This window comes from Pristis pectinata, chromosome 22 (genome assembly GCF_009764475.1).
Source record: "Pristis pectinata isolate sPriPec2 chromosome 22, sPriPec2.1.pri, whole genome shotgun sequence".
Lineage (NCBI taxonomy): Eukaryota > Metazoa > Chordata > Chondrichthyes > Rhinopristiformes > Pristidae > Pristis > Pristis pectinata.
Window position 1 is genome coordinate 11,548,957 of NC_067426.1, and position 26,085 is coordinate 11,575,041.

The 26,085-nt window shown below is 42.0% G+C and overlaps 1 protein-coding gene across 2 annotated transcripts in view; it reads left to right on the plus strand.

The window, feature by feature from the left end:
• The first annotated feature begins 3,459 nt into the window (after nucleotides 1-3,459).
• The window catches only part of LOC127581755 (transcription factor HIVEP3-like), a 414,925-nt gene continuing 392,299 nt past the window's right edge, over nucleotides 3,460-26,085 (plus strand). For both annotated transcript variants that reach the window (XM_052036442.1, XM_052036447.1), the window contains exon 1: nucleotides 3,460-3,722. The gene's annotated coding sequence lies outside the window, so the exon portion shown is untranslated. The remainder of the gene's footprint in view (nucleotides 3,723-26,085) is intronic.

Here is a 26,085-nt window from a genome sequence, read left to right on the forward strand (position 1 = left end):
ATATATTTTTAAAATGTTCATTTGAGGGTATAACCACCTACTGTAGAACATTAGATTGTAAGGACCAAAGAGATTGTTAAGCAGTATGTCATTAAAACTGAGTTACATCTCATGCAATAAATTGTAACATTTTTTAAACAGCAAGAATACTTTGTAAATACCTTATGATCTTTTCAGATCACTGATTCTGGCAGTAACTTCAGGATTCTGGTGTTTAACAGGACACGTGTGTTCGCCAGAAGTTGCTACTATAATGTTGAGTCCTGGCAACCTACCTGTTATTCTGACCACAAATCCTGGGCTGTGATATCTTTGTTGTTTACCAAGTGTCTGTGTGCGCTTTGCTTTGCTTGTGGATTTAGCAATTTTTTTTTTAAATTGGCTGTAAATGAATAGCTACTTCTCTCTCTTCACTGACATTGCAATGCATCAGTTTCAAATTGAAATTGAGTTTTGACTCCAATTACCAGCCTGGGAAAAGTTGAAGTTCCACGCCCAATCTAGAATGCCTGTTGTGTAATATTAGTTGCCGAGCCAACAGGTTACTCCAGGCACCTGGAATACACAGAGGGAATAAACATTTGAGTCATACCGCACAGAAACAGGCCTTTCAGCCCATGGAGTCTGTGCCGAGCATCAACCACCTGTTTACACTAATCCTACATTAACCCGATTTTTAAAATTCTCTTCACATTCTCATCAACTCCCCCAGAGTCTACCATTCATCTACACACCAGAGACAATTTACAGTGCCCAATTGACCTACTGATCCAGTAGGAAACCTGAGCACCTGGGGAAAACCACACGGTCGCAGGGAGAACATGCAAACTCCATACAAAAAGCACTGGAGGTCAGGATTGAACCCGGGTCTCTGGCGCTGTGAGGCAGTGGCTCTACCAGCTGTGGCACTGTGCTGTCCCTGGAAGCTGGCCATCCTGGCATAAGCTGCACTTGACTCCACTGTCTGGACATTGTACATTTATGACAATAAAGGGCATGCAACAAGATAAAATAAGTTTTATTTTCATTTTACTCCCAAGAAAAAAATGAGAAGTTAAAGGATTTCACAAATTTTATACAATGGAACATGCAACACTGACAAAAATTAAAAAGCAGCTGTTAAATCACTCGGTGAATTTATTCCCTTCTATATACAAGATGGTGTCAGAGCTGGGACATTTCAGAATCTTCTTTATGGAGCCTCCAAGCACCCAGTATCCACAACCACATTGCAATAGCTGACATGCAAGAAAGTGGATGGAAAACATTAACACCCAAAAATGGTCACTATCATTACAAAAGGAAAAAAGCGTTTCGAGGACAGGGCATGTTTGCTCTTGGCAAAATATTGTTATAAGTGTTTACATTTTAATATTTTGTGATTTAAAGTGGGCATAATCATTCAATGGCCACAGGATGAATTCACTTTGATTTGAATAATATTCAAATATTTGGCTAAATAAATGTAGACAGAGGAATTTGTATTAGAAAACTAAAAAAATATTGCTGTAAGTTCAGAATGAACTACTTTCAAATGCCCTGCACTAAATATCTTCCAGCTTATAACCTTGTTGACAGTTCTTTATTAGAAATGTTCCACAGCACCTGGGAATGAAGGAATTATATAATCAAAACAAAGCACAGAAGGATCCCATTTAGTCCACTGAGTCTTTCAAAGAGCAATCCAATCAGTACCACTCCCTTCTGCCTATTTTCCTGCAATTTAAGTATTTATCCATCATTTCTACACATTAAGATGTCCTGAGGTGCTTCACAGAAGCATTTGCAAAAAAACTTTGAAACCTGCTGCATAACATAAATGGACAGGTGGCCAAAAACCGGTCAAAGGCATCATACACATTTCCTGTCAACATTACATTGATCCTTTTTTAATCACTTTGGCAGTTACAATTTCCTTGTCCAACCACCTCATTTTCACAATGGACTTCCAACTGCTCTCTTCCTCCATCCCAGAAGGCCCTTCGCTTCTTCCTTGAAAATCAAAAAATCACAGTCTTTTCCTCAGGGCAGGGGAGTCCAAAACTAGAGAGCACAGGTTTAAAGTGAGAGGGGAAAGCTTTAACAGGGACCTGAGGGGCAAATTTTTCACACAGAGGGTGGTAAGTATATGGAATGAGCTGTCAGAGGAAGTGGTAGGAGTGGGTGCAATTATGACATTTAAAAAGGCATTTGGACAGGTGTATGGATGGAAAAGGTTTAGAGGGACATGGGCCAATGCAGGCAACTGGGACTAGATCAGGTCGGAACTTGATCAGCAGGGACGAGTTGGGCTGAAGGGCCTGTCTCCCTGCTGTATAACTCCATGATTCCAAAGAGGAAAGGGGTGTCACATAACAATCTTCTTCTTCCTAGGCAGTCCCTCCAGATTGAGGATAACTTGCTTACACTCCACTTCTGTGTGTTCTGACGTATCTGATGAGGGCTATATGGGAATTGCAGACTCTTCCAAAGACAGGGCAGGAGTCCTTTTGCCCCTTATGCAGGACTTCTGTGTGCAAAGATTGTTGTTTGCAACCATTAATGACATCTGGCACATTGTCAGTGACTCTTGCTTTACATTTCAGGTGAAAAATGTTTTATTTAAAGGGGAGGTTCGAGTATACAGGAAGTGTCAGGTAAGTATGTCAATCCAATTATTGCATCCAGAATTGTATGCATTTATAAACAATCGTGCGTATTGTTGCAATTCTGATCATTGTTTGATGTTGCATAATAATACACTGCATGCAATGAATATTTTATTTTGCAGATTACATCTATCGGAAAAAAGTGTTAGGTTTTTGTACTTTCTCTGTTGTAGACGTATATGCACGCGTGGAATTTATTAAGAATAGCTATTCAAGTTCAAGTTACTTTATTGTCATTCACCCATATGCTACAAAAACACATGGAGGAATGAAATGTCGTTTCCCCCAGACTCACACAACAGAAGCATACATAAAACAGAAGACATACAATAAACGCAGACAAAAACAATTGTGCAAGTACAAATCCTGCAAAAAACGGTATATAGAATAACACAATTTGGTGGACTAATTATTTTAAACAGCACACGTTAAAGCAGTTGCACTTGAGCTGATAGAATGGGGACAACATTTCAGGGACGGTGCCCCTTTTAAAGGTGGGAGGCAGGAGCCCGGGGGAAGCCGAGCGCCCGGCGGAACGCTCCCGCGGAATGCGCGGAATGTTCCATGACGTAGCGCGGATCGGAAGCGCGGGAGGCGGAACGCCGAGACACAGGCAGAGAACGCGGCGTTGCCGCGCCTTGTAACTGACAGCTCATCCGACCAATGGTGAGGGCGGGCTGGGGGAGTGGGGGAGGGAGCAGCCCAGCGCTTGGCTCAAGGGACGCACCAGATGGGCGGGACCAGCGTGGAATGTCATGTATCGTTTTTTTCAATGTTGCCCTTTGCGTAACTCCGGAGCGAGGTGGCGGAGTGTTTGTTGTGGTTCTGTGCGCTGGGCTGGAATGTGGTTGTGTCTTTGTGTTTCGGACACTCTTCCACAAACAATAACAATTTGAATAACGGCGACATCAATGCCAATAGCATGTTCAAAGAACAGTTGCATTTTGCAGTTTGTTATTTCCGTTACATTTCTCACCACCAACGATTACGCCCCCCCCCCCTCCCACTCCCAAGGGATTTTCAAATTTGCAGGTCATCGAGAAGGGGGAGGTTCGAGTACACAGGAAGTGTCAGGTAAGCATGTCAATCCAATTATTGCATCCAGGATCGTGTGCATTTATAAAGGGCGATCGTGCGTAATGTTATAGTAATTCTGATCGTTTTTTGACGTTGCATGTAATGAATATTTTATTTTGCAGATTACATCTTTCGGAAAAATGTTAAGTTTTTGTACTTTCTCTATTGTAGACGTATATGCAGGAATTGTAGCATTTCCATGAAAATCTTGCTCCGACAAACGCGTGCAGTATTCCTTTTATATATGTGGAGCGCTGTGCATTTATATGTTACGGTCTTCAGTGAGAGCGTATAATACGGTTTGATTTCTTCCTGGTACTACTCTGTTGCTTCTTTGATCAGGACATCCTTACAGGGTCTTGCATATATTTAATAAAGCTGGCAACATCATACATTTGATAGTTCTACAGAAAGCTGCAGTATAGCGTCAAACATTCACCCCAATTGCCACTTTTTAGCTGAAGGCAAGTTGCAAATCACGCATTAGAAAGTCAGGTCTATGTAAAAAAAAAATTATCAACGTACTTCTGTATGTTGTGCATCATGTACATATTTGCAAAATACCTGAAGGTGTAATTGCATTTTTTCTAATCGCCACTATTCCCAGAATCATTTTTAGTTCCTGTTGGATACATGTTTGTATTTCTTAGTTAAAGGCCTGTTCATCCTTTAGAAATCTCAGCCAATAATTCTTCAAATAACTGGAAACAACAGTTTGAGTCAGGCAGCATTTTCGCTTCTGTGTTAAGACTTTGGGGAAATAGATTAAAGATAGGTGGTGTCAGCTCACTTGCCCATTATGCACCTTTTCAGATGTTTATGCACCCTTCTAGATGTTCATTTGTCTTGAAGTTGTGGCTGAACCTGATATTAAAATTCTCGCCCTTTGTTTCCAAATACTATCAAGGCCTCGCCCCTCTAACTATATGGTCTCTTTCATCTCAATCATCGTGAGAGATAATTGTGTCGCTTTAATGTATCCAAGTTTGATGACTTCTGATTGGTAGTTATGTCTTCACCAGTCAAAATCCTGAACTCTGGAATTATATCTTCAAGTTCTCTACTTTCTTCCCATCACTAAAACATCAACCTTTGACCAAGCATTTGGTCATCAGCCATCCTATTTCCCCATTGTGCTTTGTTGTTCAAGTTTATTTGGTGGTGTTCTGTGAAGTTACAAGGGAAATCTTTTACATTGAAAATGTTGGGGTACTTGGCATCGTTAAAGGCATAATAGAATCACAATCAGACTTGTTATCACTGACATAAGACATGAAATTTTTTGTTTTGCGGCAGTGGTTCAGAGCAAAGACGTATAAATCTATAAATTACAAAAATAAATAAATAGTGCAAAAAAAAGGAATAGTGAGGTAGGGTTCATGGACCGTTCAGAAATCTGATGGTGGAGGGGAAGAAGCTGTTCCTGATCATTGTGTTTTGGTCTTCAGGCTCCTGAACCTCTTCCCTGATGGTAGTAATGAGAAGAGGGCATGTCCCGGATGGCAAGGGGCCCTTAATATTGGATGGCGCCTTCTTAAGGCGCTGACTTCTTGAGGCACCGCCTCTTGAAGATGACCTCGATGGTGGGGAGGGTTGTGCCCGTGATGGAGCTGGCTGAGTCTACAACCCTCTGCAGCCTCTTGCGATCCTGTGCAGTGGAGCCTCCGTACTAGGCGGTGATGCAACCAGTCAGAATGCTCTCCACTGTACATCTATAGAAATTTGCAAGAGTGTTTAGTGACATACCGAATCTCCTCAAACTCCAAATGAAGTAGAGCTGCCGGCATGCCTTCTTCATGATTGTATCAATGTGTTGGGCCCAGATAGATCCTCTGAGATGTTCATGCCCAGGGACTTGAAGCTGCTTACCCTTTCCACCGTTAACCCCTCAATGAGGACGGTGTGTGTTTTCCTGACTTCCCCTTCCTGAAGTCCACAATCAGTTCCTTGGTCTTGCTGACATTGAGTGCGAGGTTGTTGTTGTGACACCACTCAACCAGCCGATCTACCTTGCTCCTGTACGCCGCCTATTCGCCATCTGAGATTCTGCCAGCAACAGTGGTGTCATCGGCGAATTTATAGACATGCAAGTTGCTGCACTTGTTGATCTAATATCACCTCTTTTACACCTTTACTCCAAATGTATAGCTACTTCCATGGGGTTTGAATGTTTCTGTGGAGGTAGGCTGACATCTCCATTCAGACTGAGGGAGCACTGCATTGACTCTGCTGTATTGCTTTTGAAAAGAGATACGAGACTGGAACCCTGCCATATTAGGTAGGTAGGAAAGATCCCATCATGTTTTTTTAAAAAGCAGCAGGATTTTTCCTTTTTGTCCTGGCAAAACATTTCTCTATCACTTTAGATGAACACAAAACCAGATGAACCAGTCATGCATCTTATCCTCTGATAATGGAGTCTTGCTGAGACCAATTGCCTTTGCATTTTGCAGGCTGGTGGGAGTAATGAAATAACAGTAACAATGATCGAAACATAATTCCTTATTGCCTAAAAATCAGATTCCATCTGCGTTTGTTGTGTTGAACAGATGTTGTGTTGAACAGAAGATGCCCAATCATGAATCCAAAAAAATGACAAAACTGGAAATGTTTACTTTATTAACAAAAAAAATCATTATTGTGGTTTTCACTGTGGACTGAGGCCGTACCAGCATTTATTGCCCATCCCCCGGACTGAGGCCGTACCAGTATTTATTGCCTATCCCCTAGACTGAGGCGGTACCAACAGTCCTGTCATGAACCTTGAGGAGGAGATAGAAACGGGCATTATGTGGTTGGGGAACTGTCAGGTTGGAGGCTGTGGAGGAGAGGTCTGAAGTGATGAGATCCTGAAGTGGATGAAAAAAAATCTTCATAAGGAGAAACAAACATAGTGTCCCACTTAGAGTACTGTGTTCAGTTCTGGTCGCCGCATTATAGGAAGGATGTGGAGGTGTTGGAGAGGGTGCAGAGGAGATTTACCAGGATGCTGCCTGGATTAGAGCGTATGGAATATGAGGAAAGGCTTAAGGTGCTAGGCCTTTATTCACTAGAAAGGAGGAGGATGAGAGGAGACATGATAGAGGTATATAAAATATTGAGAGGAATAGATAGAGTAGACAGCCAGCACCTCCTTCCCAGGGCACCAATGCTCAAGACGAGAGGGCATGGCTTTAAGGTTATGGGTGGGAGGTTCAGGGAGATGTCAGGGGGAGGTTTTTCACCCAGAGAGTGGTTGGTGCACTGCCTGGGGTGGCGGTGGAGGCAGATACATTGGACAGGTTCAAGAGTTTGTTGGATAGGCATATGGAGGAATGTGAGATAGAGGGATATGCAGGAGGAAAGGGTTAGATAGTGTGAGGGTGGTTTGATGGACGGCACAACATGGTGGGCCGAAGGGCCTGTTTTGTGCTATATGGTTCTGTGGTTTTTTTTTACTTGTATTTAAGAAAGGCAAATTATAATGGACACATTGCACATCTTATCACTCCAAAGAAGATTACTTAAGTACAGATCTATATTTTCTTTGAAGGCTCAAATGAAAGGTTTGCTGATGATGTTAGAACAGTGAATATTTGTCCCTGGTTGGTGCCTGTACTTTGCTTATGATGGGCAGATTCAGGAAGGGAGGTAAAAAACTTGATGTTGAGGGCAGGAATTTATACAGGATCTCTGTTATGCTGTTTCTAGTTTTCTTGAACAAGTTAGGAAAGGAAACTTCTGTGTCTAAGTATTTTGTTATGCATAATATGGGTTAGAATCTTTTTTTTTCTGGTTGCTATAAATGATTCGACTCCGTGCAACTCTAGATTTTGAACTGATTAAGCTTCAGGTATTTACATTGTATTCTTTTTAAAACAAATGGGTGCAGGCAATAGTCAGTCATGAGCACTCGTATTTCCCAAGAACAGTCGATCAAAACTGGCAACTTGGCCCTAGTTATTCTTACAATTTAATTTCCTGGTCTGACCTTTTGAATTATGGGCCTGGAGGTTTGTTCTTTGTAGTGGGGTAGACAAGTCAGTAGGGGGAAAGAAATTATTTGTAATGGACCAATCAGTTTGACGTTAGCAGTGTGGCTTGAGAAGACCTCTTTGATTTTGGTTCAGCCTGTGTCTCTCTACGTTTCCAGGGTCAAGCTCCAGATGGCTTAAGCCAGTGTCTCACAGTTTGGAGCTCTGTCCACTACTAGTCAAGTTGGCAAATGTCAAGTTCTATTTCTCTCCCCTCAAGCCAGACACAGGCACAGGCTGCACCCCAACAACGACAAGTATCTCTCATTGTTATAGAGCAATTTTAATGCAGTAAAATAGTCTAAGGCACATCACAGGAGTGTTTTTAGATAAGATGGGTCCCAAATCACAGAGGGAGAAATTCCAGTTGAACGACAATCAGCGATAAAAACAGAAAGAACTAGAATTGCTCAGCAGGTCAGTTGGCATTTGAACAGAGATGCAAGAGTTACTGTTTCCCATAAAGGTCTTTTCATCACAACAATAATTATTTCAGATTTCCTGCAATCGTAATGATTTATTTTTCTGTTAGCATCAACAGTTCAAACTATCTGCAGATGAACAGAAGTATTAATTTAAACGTTATATTCGCCACCTCTCCCTGGGGCTACATGTTTCGGTGACTGGGATTAAAATGAGTTTGCACCTGTTTTTTAAAATTTCTCAGACACTGGGCTGGAGAAATACTTTACCCCTTCAAACTTGTTGTTGAACTGAGATTCAATATCTCTGTTGGGAATAAGGGTTATAAGTTAATGAGTTTGTAGAGCATTGAATGGAATTAATTCAGAGCTCAGCGTTAAGATAATTGGCTCTTGTTTCAACCCATGCCTACAGGGGTTATAGTGATTGTTGGCCTTGAAGTGAAAGTGCTACTAGGTTCCTGGATTGGGTAGTAAACATTTGAGCATTAAAAAAACTAGCAATACAAACATACTTCTCCCTCAACAGCACTAACCTGCAAATCTAAAACACCTTTTCTTGTAGCAAAATATTCCAAAATGCTTCAGAGAAACACAAACACAATCTGATACCAATCCACAAAAGAATAAATAAAGACAGATGATCAAAAGAGGAAGGCTTTAAGAAACATCTTACAGGAGTTGGGAGAATAGGGAAGTGTTAGAGAATTGAGGTGCGAAGAATCTTAGCAACCATAGCTCCAGCAGCAGAGATGGACTTATTTAAATTCAGGGATCAAAATTGGAGGAAATCTGAAATCATCTGAGTGAATCAGAGTCAGAACAAACTAGAAGTAGGGAAGGACATGATTGTACGGGCAATTTGAAAACATGGAGAGAATGGCAACGGATATACTTTATGGAGCACAGGAATAGATGGCTGAATGGGATACTGTGTGGGGAGAGTTTTGGGTGAACGGGTTTATTTCGAGTGGACAGTGTGATGGTCAGGAAAGTTTGGGGATTAGAGGGAAAAAGAGCAGGGAAGATGATTTAAACTGCAGATAACTTGAGGCAGAAACAGAAGTGGGTGATGGGAGGGGGTTGGCATTTGGCACTTCTGGTGATGAGGTGAGTATGCAGTTTGAAGCTCATCTCTGGGCCAACTGTGCCCTTGGTGAGAAATTGTCTGCCCCTCACAATACAGGATGTCAGTTTTTCTCATGACCTGCGGTACTTTCGTACTGGTAATTGTAAAGACGTTGGTCTCAAGTTGGCAAAGCAAGCGCGGCTGATTGTGGCTTTTTGGGAGCAATTGCATCTGCAAGGTTGTTTTTTGTTTGACTCTGCTCTTCTTTGCAGTGTAAATGGGATAAATATTGGAGCACTGCAATCCAACATGTATGGCAGAAGCATTTTAGATAGAGCATGGCTAACATTCCAATATAAGGCAGCTGGAAGGTGGAATTCATATTCCACTGATTGACTTACCAAGTTGTGAATTTGCATCTTTTTAACATAAACAGTTTGTAACACGTCAAAAGTGTACAGCAGGTGTAGACAGGCTAGATTTTCATTTTTAGTTTCAAAAATAAATTGTGAAATCAAGTTTTGTTTTGCAGAAACCAGTAAAGTTTCAGGTACAAGAGAATTTTTGTATCAATTGAAATTTAAACAGAGAATTCCAATGAATTGCGATTTTTAAGTCATCAGTGGTCTGTGGGTGGATTCATGCACTGCAAGCTTATTTTGACAGGAAACAACATTTTTGGTGATATTGAATGATTAGGACATTGGGAGAACTCCCCTCCTCTTCAAGTGGAAACATTGGGCCCGTCGTACCTCTGCTGACTCCCCCATTCTTTCCCCCACAATCCTTTTCATCTATTTTTCAAATGGAAATTATCATTTATTTTTCTGTTTTTTTTCCCGGAGATTGTTCCATATTCAGGAGCCATGGCATCTGTAGCATATTTCTGCACAGGTAGTCAAAGGGGTCATCTCCAACAGTGTACACGCTGTCAGTTCCACACTGAAACTGAAAATGCTCCCTTCGAAATGTTAGATAGGGAGTCCCAGGATTTTGACCAGGCAAGTGGTGAAGGAATGTGTCCAAATTAAGAGTGCATGTTGTTTTGAAGTGAGGTGGAGGTTCTCAAGCATCCTGTGCCTTTGTCCTGCATTTAGTTTGAAAGGTTCTGCTAAAATAGCCTTGAACACATGCTGCAGTCTGTTCCGTGGTTAAACATACCATAGCATTCTGGTGGTGGAGGAAGTGATTTAAGTTGATTGATAAGGTGCTGAAGAAGCAGACTTATTGCATTTCTGGGAATTTTTGTTAAATCATTTGTCCATTTTGCCAATGACATGTTGTAGACTGAGTCTGCAAGGCAGACCTGGCATGTAGACTTGAGCCACTAATCTGTTTCTGGTTAAAGGAAAGGAGTATGAACAGTAGAATTTCAGAAGTTCAAAACTAAAGCAGCAGCAGCAACGGTTTGCTTTATTATAAGAGTCCTAACATAGTAAAATATTTACAAGGCACTGAACAGTACCAACCTTAATTTGGAACTCAGTGTGGGCCTCCGTGTGGCTGCTGAGAATTCCCTCCCTGAGCCACCAGTGCTCCCTGAATCAGATCATTGTAAAGGTGTCTTTGGGGTCTTGGGGATTGTTAAATACTGAAGGAAAAAAAAATTGGCTTAGTGTAAAGAAGGGACAGCCCTTGCTGCCTTGCTCTTTTGTGGGGGAGCGATGGGGATTTGGGGCTGGGGTTGGAATTTTCCGTTGCTCCTACTTGTATTGAGCTGAGGTAAGTTGGAGGCGTAACTGGTAATTTCTGACTTGGTCTCTAAATTGACACCCACATCCTCTGAATGCATTTTTGCCAATGGGTATTTAAAAAGGTTAAATTTAAAAGAAAGGCTAAAGAAAGGTATAAAATTAAAACCCAACCCGGTCTGACTACGAGTGATTTTTAAATTCTGATACCCGACCAGATCTGATCTATTGCAAGGACATTTACAGGAAAATGGAAAAACTGACTTGCTGTGCTGCACAAGCATTACTGTTGATCAAAAGAGGACACTTGCGATAATACTAAGCAGGTTGTCCTATCTTGGACAAAGTAGAGCTGACCAGCCTCCCAATCTTTCAGCAGGATATAGATCTGACCCAGCATGAACACAGCTGGATCCTTTCAGATGAGTTGGCCAGCCAGATTCTGGTCAAAACCATTTGTGCTCAGCTTTATCCTACAGTCCTACAATGACTGCACTTTAGAAGTTCTGCATTACTTGTGACGCGGTGTGAAGTTGTGAAAAGTGCCACGTAAATATAATTTCTTCTTTGTCAAGTTCCTATCCCAAGTCATCTACCTTGGTTAATAAACTAAATCTAGGATTGCTGCTGTTCATTTCACCCAGCTTAATGGTGGATATTCTCCTTCAGTGATTTATCTATAATTATAGAGTGAAACAGCACAGAAACAGGCTCTCTGGTCCACCATGTCTGCGCTGTCCATCAAGTATCCGTCTACACTAACCTCATTTACCAGCGCTTTATAAGAGAAGATATCTTTATTAGTCACATGTACATCGAAACACACAGTGAAATGCATCTTTTTGCGTAGAGTGTTCTGGGGGCAGCCCACAAGTGTTGCCACGCTTCCGGCGCCAACATAGCAGGCCCACAACTTCCTAACCCGTGCGCCTTTGGAATGTAGGAGGAAACCAGAGCACCCGGAGGAAACCCATGCAGACACGGGGAGAACGTACAAACTCCTTACAGACAGTGGCCGGAATTGAACCCGGGTCGCTGGCTCTGCAAAGCGCTTGGTATATAGCCTTCTGTGTGTTGGGAATTCAAGCGCTTGTCTGAATGCCTCTTAACTGTTGTGAGAGCCTCTGCCTGCAGTACCTTCTCAGGCTGTCTGTTCCAGTCTGTAACCATCCTCTAGATGAAAAGTTCCTTCCTGGGTCTCCTCTAAACATCTTCCCCTCCTTTACCCCAAAAGTGTGGTCTAATTTTAAATCCCTCTGCTATGGGGAAAACGTTTTCTAATATATACTCTATCTGTGCCCCTCATAATTTTCTTGAACAAGTTCTCCTTCAGCTTCCAGAGGGTGCAGAGGAGATTTACTAGTATGTTGCCTGGATTGGAGAGCATGTCTTATGAGGATAGGTTGAGTGAGCTAGGGCTTTTCTCTTTGGAGAGGAGGAGGATGAGAGGTGACTTGATAGAGGTGGACAAGATGATAAGAGGCATAGATCGAGTGGACAGTCAGAGACTATTTCCCAGGGCGAAAATGGCTAACACGAGGGGGCATAATTTTAAGGTGATTGGAGGAAGATATAAGGGGGACGTCAGAGGTAAGTTTTTTTACACAGAGAGTGGTAGGTGCGTGGAATGCACTGCCTGCAGAGGTTGTTGGGGCAGATACATTAGGGACCTGTAAGAGACTTGGATAGCCACATGAATGATGGAAAAATGGAGGGTTATGTGGGAGGGAAGGGTTAGCTAGATCTTCGAGCAGGATAAAATGTCAGCACGACATTGTGGGCCGTCGGGCCTGTACTGTGCTGTAATGTTCTATGTTTTATTGCCCCAAGGAAAACAAGCCCAGCTATCCAGTCCCTCCTTGTAAATGAAACACTCTATCCCAGAAAACATCCTGGTGAATCTCCCCAATGTAATCACTTCCTGTAATGTTGCAACCAGAACTCTGCACAACATTTACTGCAGTCACCTAATCAATGTTCATGAAGTTGTACCATAACCTCCCTGCTCTATGTTCTCTCTGGCCAGTGAAGGTAAGTATCCTATATGCCTTCACCTTATTTACCTGTGCTGACACCTTGGGAATTGTACATCAAAGTCTCTCTTTTCCTCAGTGCTCTGTTGGGACCTACAATTCACTCTGCATTGCTTCATCTTGCACTTATCAAGGTTGACTTCCATCTATCTTTGTTCTGCCCATCTTACCAACTAATCATTGTTGTCCTGTAGCTATAGGAGACTAATAGGAGTCCTGTAATGAGGGAACGCTGGTGTGTCTTTTACATCTTTATTTTATGAAGTTACCAATTAAAATACCTCAATAAATTTTAATGGATCCCTGTAACCTCTGGTGCCCCCACCCCTCTTGCGTTCCCCTTTCTCGCTGAGTAGCCACACATTTCAGTTTGCGAACTGGTGCTCTCAGCATTGGAATAATTTCTGAGTACTGAGTTTACTCATGACCCTGTGTGCTCTTCTTGAGAAGTGCTTCTGAATTGCTAGTGAATTAAAAACCTTCCCTGATGCTTAAGGATTTAAACAGTTATCATCCAGCCTCATTCTAAGTTGGCAGGGTATGAGTTTAAGAGGCATATGTTTCAGTGGAGCCAGAACATCCCAGTTTGTCACATAGTCTGTGTTGTATTTGGTAATCTCAGCTACAACAGTATTGTGGACACCAAATCATTGACGTAGGGGAAAAGATCAGTGTGAGCTCCTGCTTCTGATTGCAATCTGTTGACCTCTGTCAGATAATCTCCATGTGCATACCTTGGGGAAGAGCTCAGTGACATTCACTTTTGATCAACATTATCTCTACAGCCACTATAGAACCAAATGTTATCACAGTTGTAATGTAGGGATTGAGACAGGCAAATTGTGCACAAGTGAAAGTAATCTGGGCTTTTTTTTAGTAATAAAATTACTGACCTGACTATCAGGCTCAGTCAGAAGGTACCTACAAGGTAATTGAAAACCTAGAGAGTATTTACTTATTTATTAGATGTGGGCATTGTTAGCAGGGTCTTGAGACAGTACTGGTGAGCTGTCACCTTGAGTTGCTGTAGTCACTGTGGTGAAGGTACTTGTTTAGTGCGCAAGAGAGGCTTTGATATGATTGAATGGCCATTTCAGATGGCAGATAGATTGTTTTTTTTTAGAACAAGCTGGTCATTTTGTAGTCCCTGTTATTAGCCAGTTTTCCCTCAGATTTATTTAATTAGGTGATTTTAAGTTCTCCAGCTGTCTCGCTTGGATTAGAGGTTACCGCAGGTTTCCCATTATTAGTCCGGTAACCACTGTACCCTGTGATAGGACATCTGACACTGAAACATATGCCTCTTAAACTCATACCCTGCCAACTTAGAATGAGGCTGGATGATAACTGTTTAAATCCTTAAGCATTGCATAGAACACACAACATAGAATAGTATAGCATAGTACGGGCCCTTTGGCCCACAATGTTGTGCCGACTTAAATAAACCTACTCCCCAATCGATCTAACCCTTCCCTTCTACAGCCCATAACCCTCCATTTTTCTTGCATCCAATGTGAGAAAATGATCTATGTCATTGATGACAACACTTTATTTTTTGAGTACCATGTTTAAGTTGCTGGAGAGCTTTCCGTGCATTAAATTGTAGATTATAACAGTACTGCAAAAACACGTAGAATATATTTCACAAGGTCACAAATTAATCGAACCATTACAACATCTTCATCTACATAACAAGATAGCTAGAGCAACCCACTGAATCGAGTTGTGTTTCCATTACATGGAACTTGGGGAGTTTACAGGCTTTTGTACCTCCTTCTTTAAGGAGAAAGGACTTGTATTCGTGCATTGCCTTTCATGATTTCTCCAAAGAATTTTATAGCCCCTAAAAGCAAAGTTTAAAGAGAAGACAAAAGAGACTGCAGATGCTGTAATCTGGAGCAAGGAACAGAATGCTGGAAGAACTCAGCAGGACGAGCAGCATCTGTGGAGGCAAAAGGTGTAAGTCGATGCTTTGGGTTGAGACCCTGCATCGGGGTTGAGAGTGAAGAGGAAATATTGGCAGTATATAGCAGTGTGAGGGAGGGGAGAGACAGAGGCTGGTAGGTTATTGGTGGAACCAGGTAGGGAGGGGCTGATGGGCAGATGGAACAACCAGTGGAAGGGGGAGAGGATGGGAGAGATGAACAAAAGGAGGTGGACAGGTAAGTATATGCGAGAGAAGAACACTGGATATGTTGGTTACCTGAAAATGGAAAATTCAATGTTCATGCAGCAAAGAACAGAGTATAGACAATTGCAATGTAGGTGTTGAGGCAGACAAATTTGCACAACAGAGTCGCACAACAGAGTCACAGAAACTGCAGTGTGAAAATAAGGAGGTTTTTTTTTCTGTAGTATTAATTAATGAATAACTAGGAACCCAGATCCCTGTGAAATCTCCCCCCTTTGTTCTTTTTTAATGTGTACAAACTGAGTGCAGATGGAGTCTCAGTTCAGGATCTCATCTGTAAAAGACAGGACCTCCTGAAAGTCGAAGCCTCCATCTATGCTGCATTGGAAAGTCAATCGAGAACTTCTGCGCAAATTGCTTTAGTTATTTTAGCCTTTTACAATTGGAATCATTGTTTTATATTGACCAGAATAAGGAAAAATCCTTCTTTATCGCATGGAATTTCTGTACTGCAGTTTCATTTCTTTTGCGTTAAACTGCGAAAGCTACAATATTCCAATGTTAAATATTCATCAACTTTGCTTAAAAGAACTGTTACTTTTAACCAGTTTGCATTGACCCGGTTCAGCCATGATGCACATTATTTTAGACCCCAGTTTATGTATTCTGTAGATGACGTGGGTGAAGAATGATTACTTGGGTAGGATATTGGGCCGATCCTTTATTACTTTTGAGAAGATAAGATAGGATATCTTTATTAGTCACATGTACATCGAAACACACAGTGAAATGCATCTTTTGCGTAGAATGTTCTGGGGGCAGCCCGCAAGTGTCACCACGCTTCTGGCACCAACATAGCATGCCTGCAACTTCCTAACTGGTACGTCTTTGGAACGTGGGAGGAAACCGGAGCACCCGGAGGAAACCCACACAGACACGGGGAGAATGTACAAACTCCTTACAGACAGCGGCCAGAATTGAACCCAGATCGCTGGCGCTGTAATAGCGTTACGCTAACCACTACACTACCGTGCCTGCCCAAAAAAGAATAAGAGAGAAATATGAGGCATTAATTGAAAGTCCTGTAAATATCAGAGAGAGGGAAAGTGAAACAAGAACTCCGAGTATAAGATTTCAGATCGGTGTAAGTGTGAGTGTCAATGCTTGGAGTTTCCAGATGACCAGAAGTCTTCAGTCACAATAGTGCCAACACTGTATGCACAACCACTGTGGGTAGGTGATTAACCAGCTGCTGGAGTACTACATAGCTGTCAGGTGTTCAGTATAAGGATGAAGATGGCAGATATCATCAGAGATGCCAGAATTTTGCTTAGTTATCATGTGGGCTTTGACACTGCACGAACACAACTCCGAGGAAGTTGCTCAGAGGCAAAGTGGCTTTGCAAGAATATTTGCAGGGATCTGATCCTGTATGAAATCTGTATTTTTGCTTATGATAAAGAAAGCAGAAAATGGAAGATTAAAATATTGGCCAAAATCCGTAAGCAGGCTCATCTTAATAGTGCAATATGTTGATTCTTTCAGATGGAGGGACTAAACTCAACAGGAATAACTAAAGTTATCACACAAGACACTTGCAGAAAAGACTGCATGAGTGTTACGGTTAATATAAAACAGTGGGTTGTAAGAATGACCTAATCTATCAATCTTGACATTTCAAGTCTAACATTGCCTAGCCATTCTGAAGCCAGCAATCAGTCAATTTCTCAGTTAGAGTTCATAGGTAGCAGCTTTGATTCTGAGTGGGCAGGTTGGAGGTTTGGTGCCATTCTAGAGATGTAAGCTCTGATAGGCTCTCTCTGCACCGCTGGAGTTGCCAGCTTCTAGATGAGCCATCAAACCAAAGCCTTATCAGTTCTTTCAAGTGGATGCAAAAGGTCTTGTGACGTCATTTTGTAAAAGTGCCGAGGAAGCTCTCCCTGGTATATTTGTGATCAGAGATGTGGCTGCAAGGTGATCGAAGCTGGGAACTATTCATGGATGTTTGCCTTTAAAGAGGGACAATATAGTGGGGTAGGATTAAATATGAAATAAAGTGGTGAGAAATGAAATAGGTTTAGATATGTGTTGTCCATTTTGGTGGAGGTTAAAAACAGCAAGGGAAAGAAGGCACTGTCAGAGAGTAGGGTATAGATACCTAAATCAGTAGCCACTGTGCAGGAAAATAATGGGGGTTTATAAAAAAAAAAGCAATGCAATAATTATGGGAGACATTAATCCTCATGTAGGTTGGGTTAATCAAGTTGGAAAGGGAAGAATGAGATTTTGGGACAGTCTCCCAGAGTAGGACATAACAGAGCAAACTAGAGAACAGGCTATCTTGGATCTGGTATTTAATGATGAGTGACCTCAGTGTAAGAGGTCCCCTAGGAAGTATTCTTGATACCTCTATTCAAAAAAAAAGGAGGGAGGCAAAGGGTGGTAACTGTAGACTGATTGGTCTAATTATTTTTGGAAAAATGTTGGAATTAATTAATCAGGGAATAATAGCAGCAGACTTGTAAAATACTAATTATACAGAGTCAGCATGGCTTCATGAAGGGGGAATTATGTCTGATAAATTAGTTTTATGAGGAGGAATTCTCCACCAGAGGGGAGCTAGTAGATGTATTTTGACTTCCAGAAGATCAGGTGCCTCACAAAAGGTTAAGTCTCAACATCAGAACCCATGATGTTGGAGGAAATGTATTGGTATGGATAGAGAAATGGCAAATGGGCAGGAAATCATGAGTAAGAATTAGGATTTCATTTACAGGAAGGACAGTGAGGTACCAGAGTGATCACTTTTGGGACCACAACTGTTTACAATAAATAAATGGCTTGGAGGAAGGAAGCAAATGTATGGTCACAAAAATAGATGGGAAGGCAAGTCGTGAGGAGGATACAAACGATTCACAGAGAGATACTGATGAGTGGGCAAAAAGCTGGTAAATGGAGTTTGCAGTGGGAAAATACAAAGCTGTTCATTTTGGCAGGAAGAACAGAAGAACAATATTATTATTATAATGAAGAAAAATTGCAGAAAGCTGCAGTACAAAGGGATTTACGAGGAACATTTGACGTCTCTGGGCCTGTACTCAATGGAGCGCAGAAGGATGAGGGGGGATCTCATTGAAACTTACTGTATACTGAAAGGCCTGGATAGAGTGGACATGGAGAGGACGTTTCCATTAGTAGGAGAGTCTAGGATCTGAGGGCACAGTCTCAGAATAAAGGGACATCCCTTTAGAACTGAGATGAAGTGGAATTGTGTTTTGTTGCCACAGAGGGCTGTGGAGGCCAAATCGTTGGGTGTTTTTAAGGCAGAGATTGATAAGTTCTTGATGGGTAAGGGGGGTTAAGGGTTACAGGGAGAAGGCAGGAGAATGGGGTTGAGATAAAAAAAAAATTCATGATTGAATGGTGGAGCAGACTCGATGGGCTGAATGGCCTAATTCTGCTCCTATATTTTATGGTCTTATGGGGATTTGGTGGTCCTTGTCAATGAGATGCAGGAAGGTAGCATACAGGTGCAGCTGGTAATAGGGCAAGCTAATGGAATGTTGACCCTCATTTCAATGGGGTCGGACCATAGATTCCAGCTCCTGCAGTCCCTTGTTTCCTAGTGTTACAAAGCACGAGTGAGATCACATCTAGAGTAGAGAGACCAATTTTGCTTCCTCATGCAAGAAAAGATATTCATTAGAGACATTTTAGAAAAGGAGTTGTCCTACCAAGGAAGATTGGGATTCATTAGAGTTTAGAGAATGAGAGGTGACCTTATTGAAACACTAGATTCATGGTCACTACTGAGGGGATGTTTTGTCTCACGGAATGTCCAGAAACAGAGAGCATGACCTCAGAATAAAGTATATAATATGAAGTCTGAGCTGAGGAAGAATTTCTACCTAAGAGTGCTGAAAGTATTTGGAACTCCTTGCCACAGAGAGCTGTGTGGACAGAGTCCTTTAGTATAGTTAGGGCTGAGAATGATAAATCTTGAATCGGTAAAAGAATCAAGAAAATGGCAGGACCATGGACAAGGAATGTTGGATCAGGCATGACCCTGTTGAATGGCAGAGCAGGGAGAAGAGGCTGAATGGTCTACACCTATTCCTATTTCTGGTAGTGTTTTTCTGCATTTCATGGAATGTGGGCATTGCTGGGAAGGCCAGCATTTATTGTCCATCCCTAGTTGCACTTGGTACAGTGCTGCTGAACCACTAAATGCAGATAATATTGCATTGTCCTTTTTTTTTTGCTGCTAAATGTGTACCTGTTTTATTTTATTTAAAGTCATCTTGAATTTTAAAGGGGATAGGGAGGTTTAGTAGAAGCAAATTTCATGGTACAAATGCTTTTACAAGGTACAAACAGGCCTTAGTAATTATCTGCTTTCAGAGTTACAGGAGGAGATGCTTTAAACAAAAAAGCATTCTAATTTCTCTTCTTCCTTCCCCATAGAGTTCCCTGCTGTCCTGAGAGGAAATAAATTGCTTTGTAAGGAATTCTAAATTCTCTGTATTTGCAGTTTTTCCCTTATTTTCCTGGCTTACAAAAGTTCTTCCCAGAAGTCCATTTCAGTTCTTCCTCTTGTAGTATTGAAGTGTGTGGATGATTAATTTCACCACATGGTCGTGTGTACATTTCTTGCAATGAGTGGATTTCACTTCCCTGTAAATGTACTTGGCCACAGGAGACATGTCCAACTGATACATCTTTGGCCTGTGGTTGCTCCTAAATCTTAGGAATCTCAGCCCTTATTTGAACTTGCATTTCTTTCTCACCAATTTTACCCTGGAGATCTGGAAAGGACCATTCCTAACTTTTTTTTTATCTGTTGACCAGTAAGTCTTAACTAACAGCAGTAACTACAGACCAAAATGCATGGAAACTACATGGAGTGTGGCCTTTATTGAATTCTTTCCTCTCTGGGTAGTGGTGGGCTTAGGTCATCAGTGTTCTTATAGGAGGTGCATGTGGAGAGATCTGTCCCAGTAGCAATGGCTGCTGGCTTTAGCAGGAAAGGCCTCTATCCTAGAAGCTCACACACACAAAGCTGCAGGAACTCAGCAGGTCAGGCAGCACCTATGGAGGGAAATGGACAGTCGACATTTTGGGTCGAGACTCTTTATCAGGTTGTTGGGGTGCAATAAAACAGTCCATCTTCTCTTTTGTGTCCTCTTTGGACTTCCGGCTACTCTTCCTGGACTAGAGGATCTGAAGCTAATTTGGCAGCCCCTCTCAATCTTGAAGTTGTCCTCCTTTCTTGTTTGGTTCCCTCCATTTGTGTCAGCCCTCATCTCAGTCCCCTCTTCCAGTCAAATAAACCTCGGAATCCTGCTCTCCTCCAATTCTGTCCTCTAGTGTGATGCTGATCTGCATCGTTCCACCATTGTCAATCACCTATGTTTGTTATCCAGACCTTTGGTTCTGGAACTCCCTCCCTTCACCAGCCTGTATCTCTATCCCTTTGTCTTGAGGAGCTCCTTTGACAATCTTTAGATCGCTTGCTCCTCAGTCTTGGTGTCAGATTCGTTTTTCCGTAAAGTGCGCTGGACTGCTGTACCAGCTTAACAAAGTTTTATAAGATTCAAATTCCTTTCTTACCGGTTCTTTGCATGTTGCTACTGCTTTTCAAAAATTGATTTTTCAATCTTGATTTCTCATCCATTAAATAACGACTCATGGACAATGGAAGTGCATTAATCCAGTTTTATTTCACTTGAACACTGCATAATTACCACCCAGGACCCAGAGGCTTTGAGCTCCAGGGAGCGTCTATCTTATGGAACTTGCAATTTACAATTAAGGCCTCATTGCCAAGCTTGAGGGAATATAACACTGTGGCATCATTTTGTAAAATGAGTTCATTGTCGTACGTGTGTGTGTGTGTGTGTGTGTGAGAGAGAGAGAGAGAGCGAGCGAGTGAGCTTGCAAAGTAACGTGGCTTGATTATTGCAAATCTTGTGGCACGGTTGAAGTATTGTTGTCCTCTGTTATTTTTTTGTTAACTGTTAGTCAATCTAACTGGAGATTACAACATCATAAAGTGTGTTGTACTTGCAAATGGTAGATTAGGAAAGTAAAATAAACTTCTGGGTTTACGTGGTACCATCACAACTTTAGGACTTGTAAATTTTTTACAGTCAGTGAATGTAGGAAACAAAGCAGCAAATTTGCACATAACAAATTCCCAAAACAAGAATGAGATAGTGACATCAACCCCAGCAGAAGGGAAGCCACATTTCATGAAAAAGGGAGACTTTTCAGATGTCCTGGAACAGAAAGCCTTATCTTGAGAGCAGATGTGGTGGAGATGGAGAAACTGGGAGAAAGGAATGGCATCCTTACAAGAGACCGGGTGGGAAGAGGTGTAGTCTAAGTAGCTGTGGGAGTCTTTGGGTTTATAGTAAATATCAGTGGATAGTATGTCTCCTGAGATGGAGACTGAGATCTAGAAAAGGGAGAGAAGTGTCAGAAATGGTGCATGTCCCTGCGTCTGCTCTCAAGGCTTTCTGTTCCAGGACATCTGAAAAGTCCCCCTTTTTCATGAAGTGTGGCTTCCCTTCTGCTGGGGTTGATGGAGCCTGCTCTCGCATTTCCTCTGTTTCTCGTACTGCCGCTCTCACCCCACATCCCTCCAGATAGAGCAGAGAGAAAGTTCCCCTTGTCCTCGCCTTTCGCCCTGTGAGCCTCCACATCCAGCTTCCGCCGACTGCAACGAGTTGCCACCACCAGCCACATCTTCTCCTCCCTTTCCGCCTTCCGTAGGGACCACTCCCTCCGTGACTCTGGTCTGCTCATCCCTCCCCACCCAGCCCTCCCTGAGCCCTGGCAGGTCTTGCTTCAATGACTACACTTCAAAGTAAATTTCATCAGCCACCAGGCATTTGAGATACCTTGAAGGGAGTGTTCTAAGTACCGTATCAATATCTGTCTTCTTAGTTGGCTTCAGTGTTCTGCCTGTTGAAAGATACCTGGCTCGCTTCTTGCAATCAGTCAGGGCAGATCCTTTGTGACAGGAACACAAATTGAGATTCCAGGCATGCAGTTGAATTAAGGCAAAGCTTAATGGATGGTTTGTTCCAGCTCCCAAATAGATGATGTCTTCTATTGTGCAAAGTCCTATACCAGGCTCACTATTTGTTAAATCTGTTCCACAGTGTATGTGCTCCAGAGTTGGATTCATTATTTGTAATAAGATACAAATTAGAGTCAGATGTGTTGAAATTAGTCATGTGCTTGAACTGGAGACTCGGGCCTGACAGGCAGTAGCCAAAGAAAATAGCAACAGGATACTTTGGTGAACCTATCCAGCAGAAGGAAAACAACAACAGCTACCAACTGTTTGAACTCCTTGTGTCAAAAGATAATGAGGAACAAAAGACAAATTGTTTGAGACCAGCTTTAGTGCATTGGAAAGAGCAAGCCATTTTGAACTCTGTTGTGCTCGATGTTACATTTCATTGGATTAATATCAAAGTCCAGGAGTTAACTGATGAACCAGTAGAGGTGCTACAGTTAGCTCCATTGAACTGTTGGAATACGTTGTGTGGATGAACGGAAGGGGTAGCAGGTGAAGCAGAATTGAAGAGATCTGATCTAAACTTCACTGCAAAGAATTGAGGCCATTCAGCCCAGCATGACTCTTCTGACTCTGAAAGAGCTGCCTATTAGTCCCATTTCCCTTAAATTCCTTCGATCATGTGGTTTCTTCAGTTTTCCACTGGTCGTGAGGGTTTGTTGGCCATCCCTAATCTTCCCAAATTTGCTGGACGATTTCAGAGAGCAGCTAAGAGCCAATGTATTGTAGTCAAAGTCGAGTTTATTGTCATATGCGTAAATACATGTATGCACAGGTGCAATGAGAAACTTGCTAGCAGCAGCATCACAGGCACATAGCATCAGATACGCAACATTCACAAGAAAAATAAACAAATTATACACAATTTTTACAAGAAAGAACAGTCCATTTTAGTACAAAGTAGTCATAGTGTTGCTGTACTGAGGTGACTGGGGTTGTGCAGGTTGGTTCAAGAACTGAATGGTTGAAGGGAAGTAGCTGCCCTTGAACCTGGCGGTGTGGGACTTCAGGCTTCTGTGCCTCCTGCAGAAGATGGCATGGCCTGGATGTGGGTTTGCAATTGCATTTTGGCCTGGACAAGTGGCAGGTTAGTAGGTTAAACGGACCTGAATCAGGTGATTTCTTTTTCAAAACGATGTTTAAAACAGTCGAACAGTTTCATGCGCATCATTATAGATTCTTATTTTGATTTGATTACTTGAATTTAAGTTCCACAGTTGCCACCATGGGATTTGAACTTCTGTTTCCAGGTCAACAGTGCTGATCGCTGGTTATTAGTTGCCAAGTATATATCCAGTTCCTTTTGTAAACTTCTGTTGAATCAACTTCTACCACCCTGATGGGCAGCACATTTCCAAACCACCATAATTCACTGTATAAATGCAGTCCTTGCCATCTCCTCTGTGGCTCAATTGTTGTTGGTGTCTTTGGCTTTTCGCCCTCTTGCCCATGGAAATGGTGCCTCTTTATTTTGGACTTTATTTTGTCAAAACACCATTGTTTTCATTACCTCTCCTCAGGCAAACTTCTCCTCAAATCTATATGCAGTATATTTGTCACTCAAATTGTATTTTTGGCCTCTTCTGCTATAAAGGGAAAAATCTCAGCTTCTCTGGACTCTCTGCTTAACTGAAATTCCATTATATTAAATCTCCTGTCTACCCTTTCCAAGTCCATGGTATTTTTGTTACATGTAACAGAGAATCGCACACAGTGGCCAAAATACTGGATCCCTTCAACTCCAAATATGTGGAATGGCTTTCAGGTTTAGTGCTACCTTATACTGCGATTCTACTTGCCATTACAGCAGTGTTCACCAACAGCTCCAGCTGAGGTTGAACCAGAGATTTATAACAAATTGAGCATAACTTTCTGCTATTGTACTCGAGGCCATGTCTCTAAAACCAATGAAAAAGTCTTTTCCTTAAATGATCTTTGCAGCTTTTCCTGTAACATTCCTGTAAGCTGTCCATGTGAATCCCAGGAATTTCTGTTTCTATACCAATATGGAAAGGTGTTCCATTAAGTTAATATTGTTCCTAATGTTCATTGATTATTGTTATAAAGAGCTCATGGCCATTGAGTGGCAATGGCTTCTCTGGTGAAATGCACACACATAGAGTGAGGTACCAGAGGCTGAGGGTGCTTGTAAAGCTCCTTCCTAATCAGGACAACAAGGGAGTAAAATTAGCATTGCAAAAATATCTAGGAGGATCTACTGAACATGGATTTGAGTAAAGGAAACTTCCCACAGAATGGTAGAGAGTGTTTAAAATTCCTCAATCCAACTTGCATCAGAGAAGCAGAAGATTGTATCTCTGCCCTGAGCATATTGAGGGTGAGGGACAACCTCCATCTTGCCTCACTGCTCACAATGCAGTACAATTAACTGTGGAAGTTGGTGAGACATTATACTGGTGGTCAGCTATGCTTGACTGGAGCCAGTGAGAGAAATTCTGGTTTCCATCATTTCAGCGGCCTTTCCCTTTCTCTTGCATGGACCCCTGTGTATTTAGGTAAGTCACTATATCATATTTTTCTAATGTTCACTTTCAGTGGAGATCACTCTGTAATCGCCTTTCACTTTTATGTTCTGTAGGTCTGCGGGAGTAGTCATTTGATTGATGTTACCTCATCATCTACTGGAGGTGTGTTTCACAGAGGACGTTCTCTTCATTCCACATCGCAAGCTACCGACATCCGTTGTGTAGATACAAATCCGGCATGCACTAACTTAGTGGTTCGACAGGTTGACGTGAAATTCAGATGCCTGGACTGATGAAATGGTTTCAAATCTCACCTTGGCAGCTGGGGGAATCTAAATTCAGTTGATTAAACAAATCTGCTGGATGGGGAACAAAAAAGCATGGTTGACCTTTAAAACACCAGATTGCCGTAAAAACCCATCTGTCTCACTAAAGTGTTTTTGGAAAGGAAATTTGCCATCTTTCCTCGTCTGAAACCAGACACCCGGCAATGTGTCGGATGCTTAACTGTGCTATAAAACTGCTCAGCAAACCAAAATGTTGTTCCAAACTGCTGTTGTTGAGAAAGGTGTCTCACTACCTTGTGGGTAGTCACAGCTGGTCTTATCTTAACCTGTGAATGCAGGAAAATTGTCAAGGAAGACACAGAGATGGAGGGGAAAAACTGCAGATGCTGTAGATCTAAAACAAAGACAGAAAAATGTTGCAAATACTCAGCAGGTCAGGCTGCATCTGTTTCAGGTCGGAGACCCTCAGAACTGAAAAGGAGACAAAAGAAGCTGCAGGGAGGGTTGGGGGGGATGTCTCTGTTGGGTAAACTGAGGTGACCATGGGGATAAGCTGCAAGCAAGGTTATCTGGTCAATGAGTGAATGGGAGAAGTTAGAGGCTGAGAACAGAGACCAGAATCTAGACAGAAGAATGCGGAAATTGCAAAATGCAGAGCAGGAGGATGAGCCCAGCGGATCCTTCCCTCCCAGAGAGATTAACAGAAAATCAAGCAAAGCTGATATTATAGATGGATCACTGATACAGACTGAGAAATCAAGTTACTTGTTTTGTAAAAAAAACACTATTTGGCCCCATCAGGTCTTTGAAAGGTCAATCCAATTTAATTCCATTTCTCTGCTTTCTCCACATAATCCTGCAAGCACCTGCCCATTGCCAATAAAAAAAATTCTGATGGAATTTGATTCTGCCAACTTTTCAACAACATATTGTTGACCCTTGCAACTTTCATATTTTTTCCACTTGCTTGCACTTTTGCCTAGTATTTTAAATCTATGGTCACAGCTTGGTCTTTCAAAACTGCTCAATCCATTTGGATTTCCCTTAAGACTTCTGCAGTTCCATGAAGAATCCCAGCTTCTCTGATCTCTGCATACTCTCCAATTTTTTTAAAAGTATTGATTACTTAGTATATTAATGA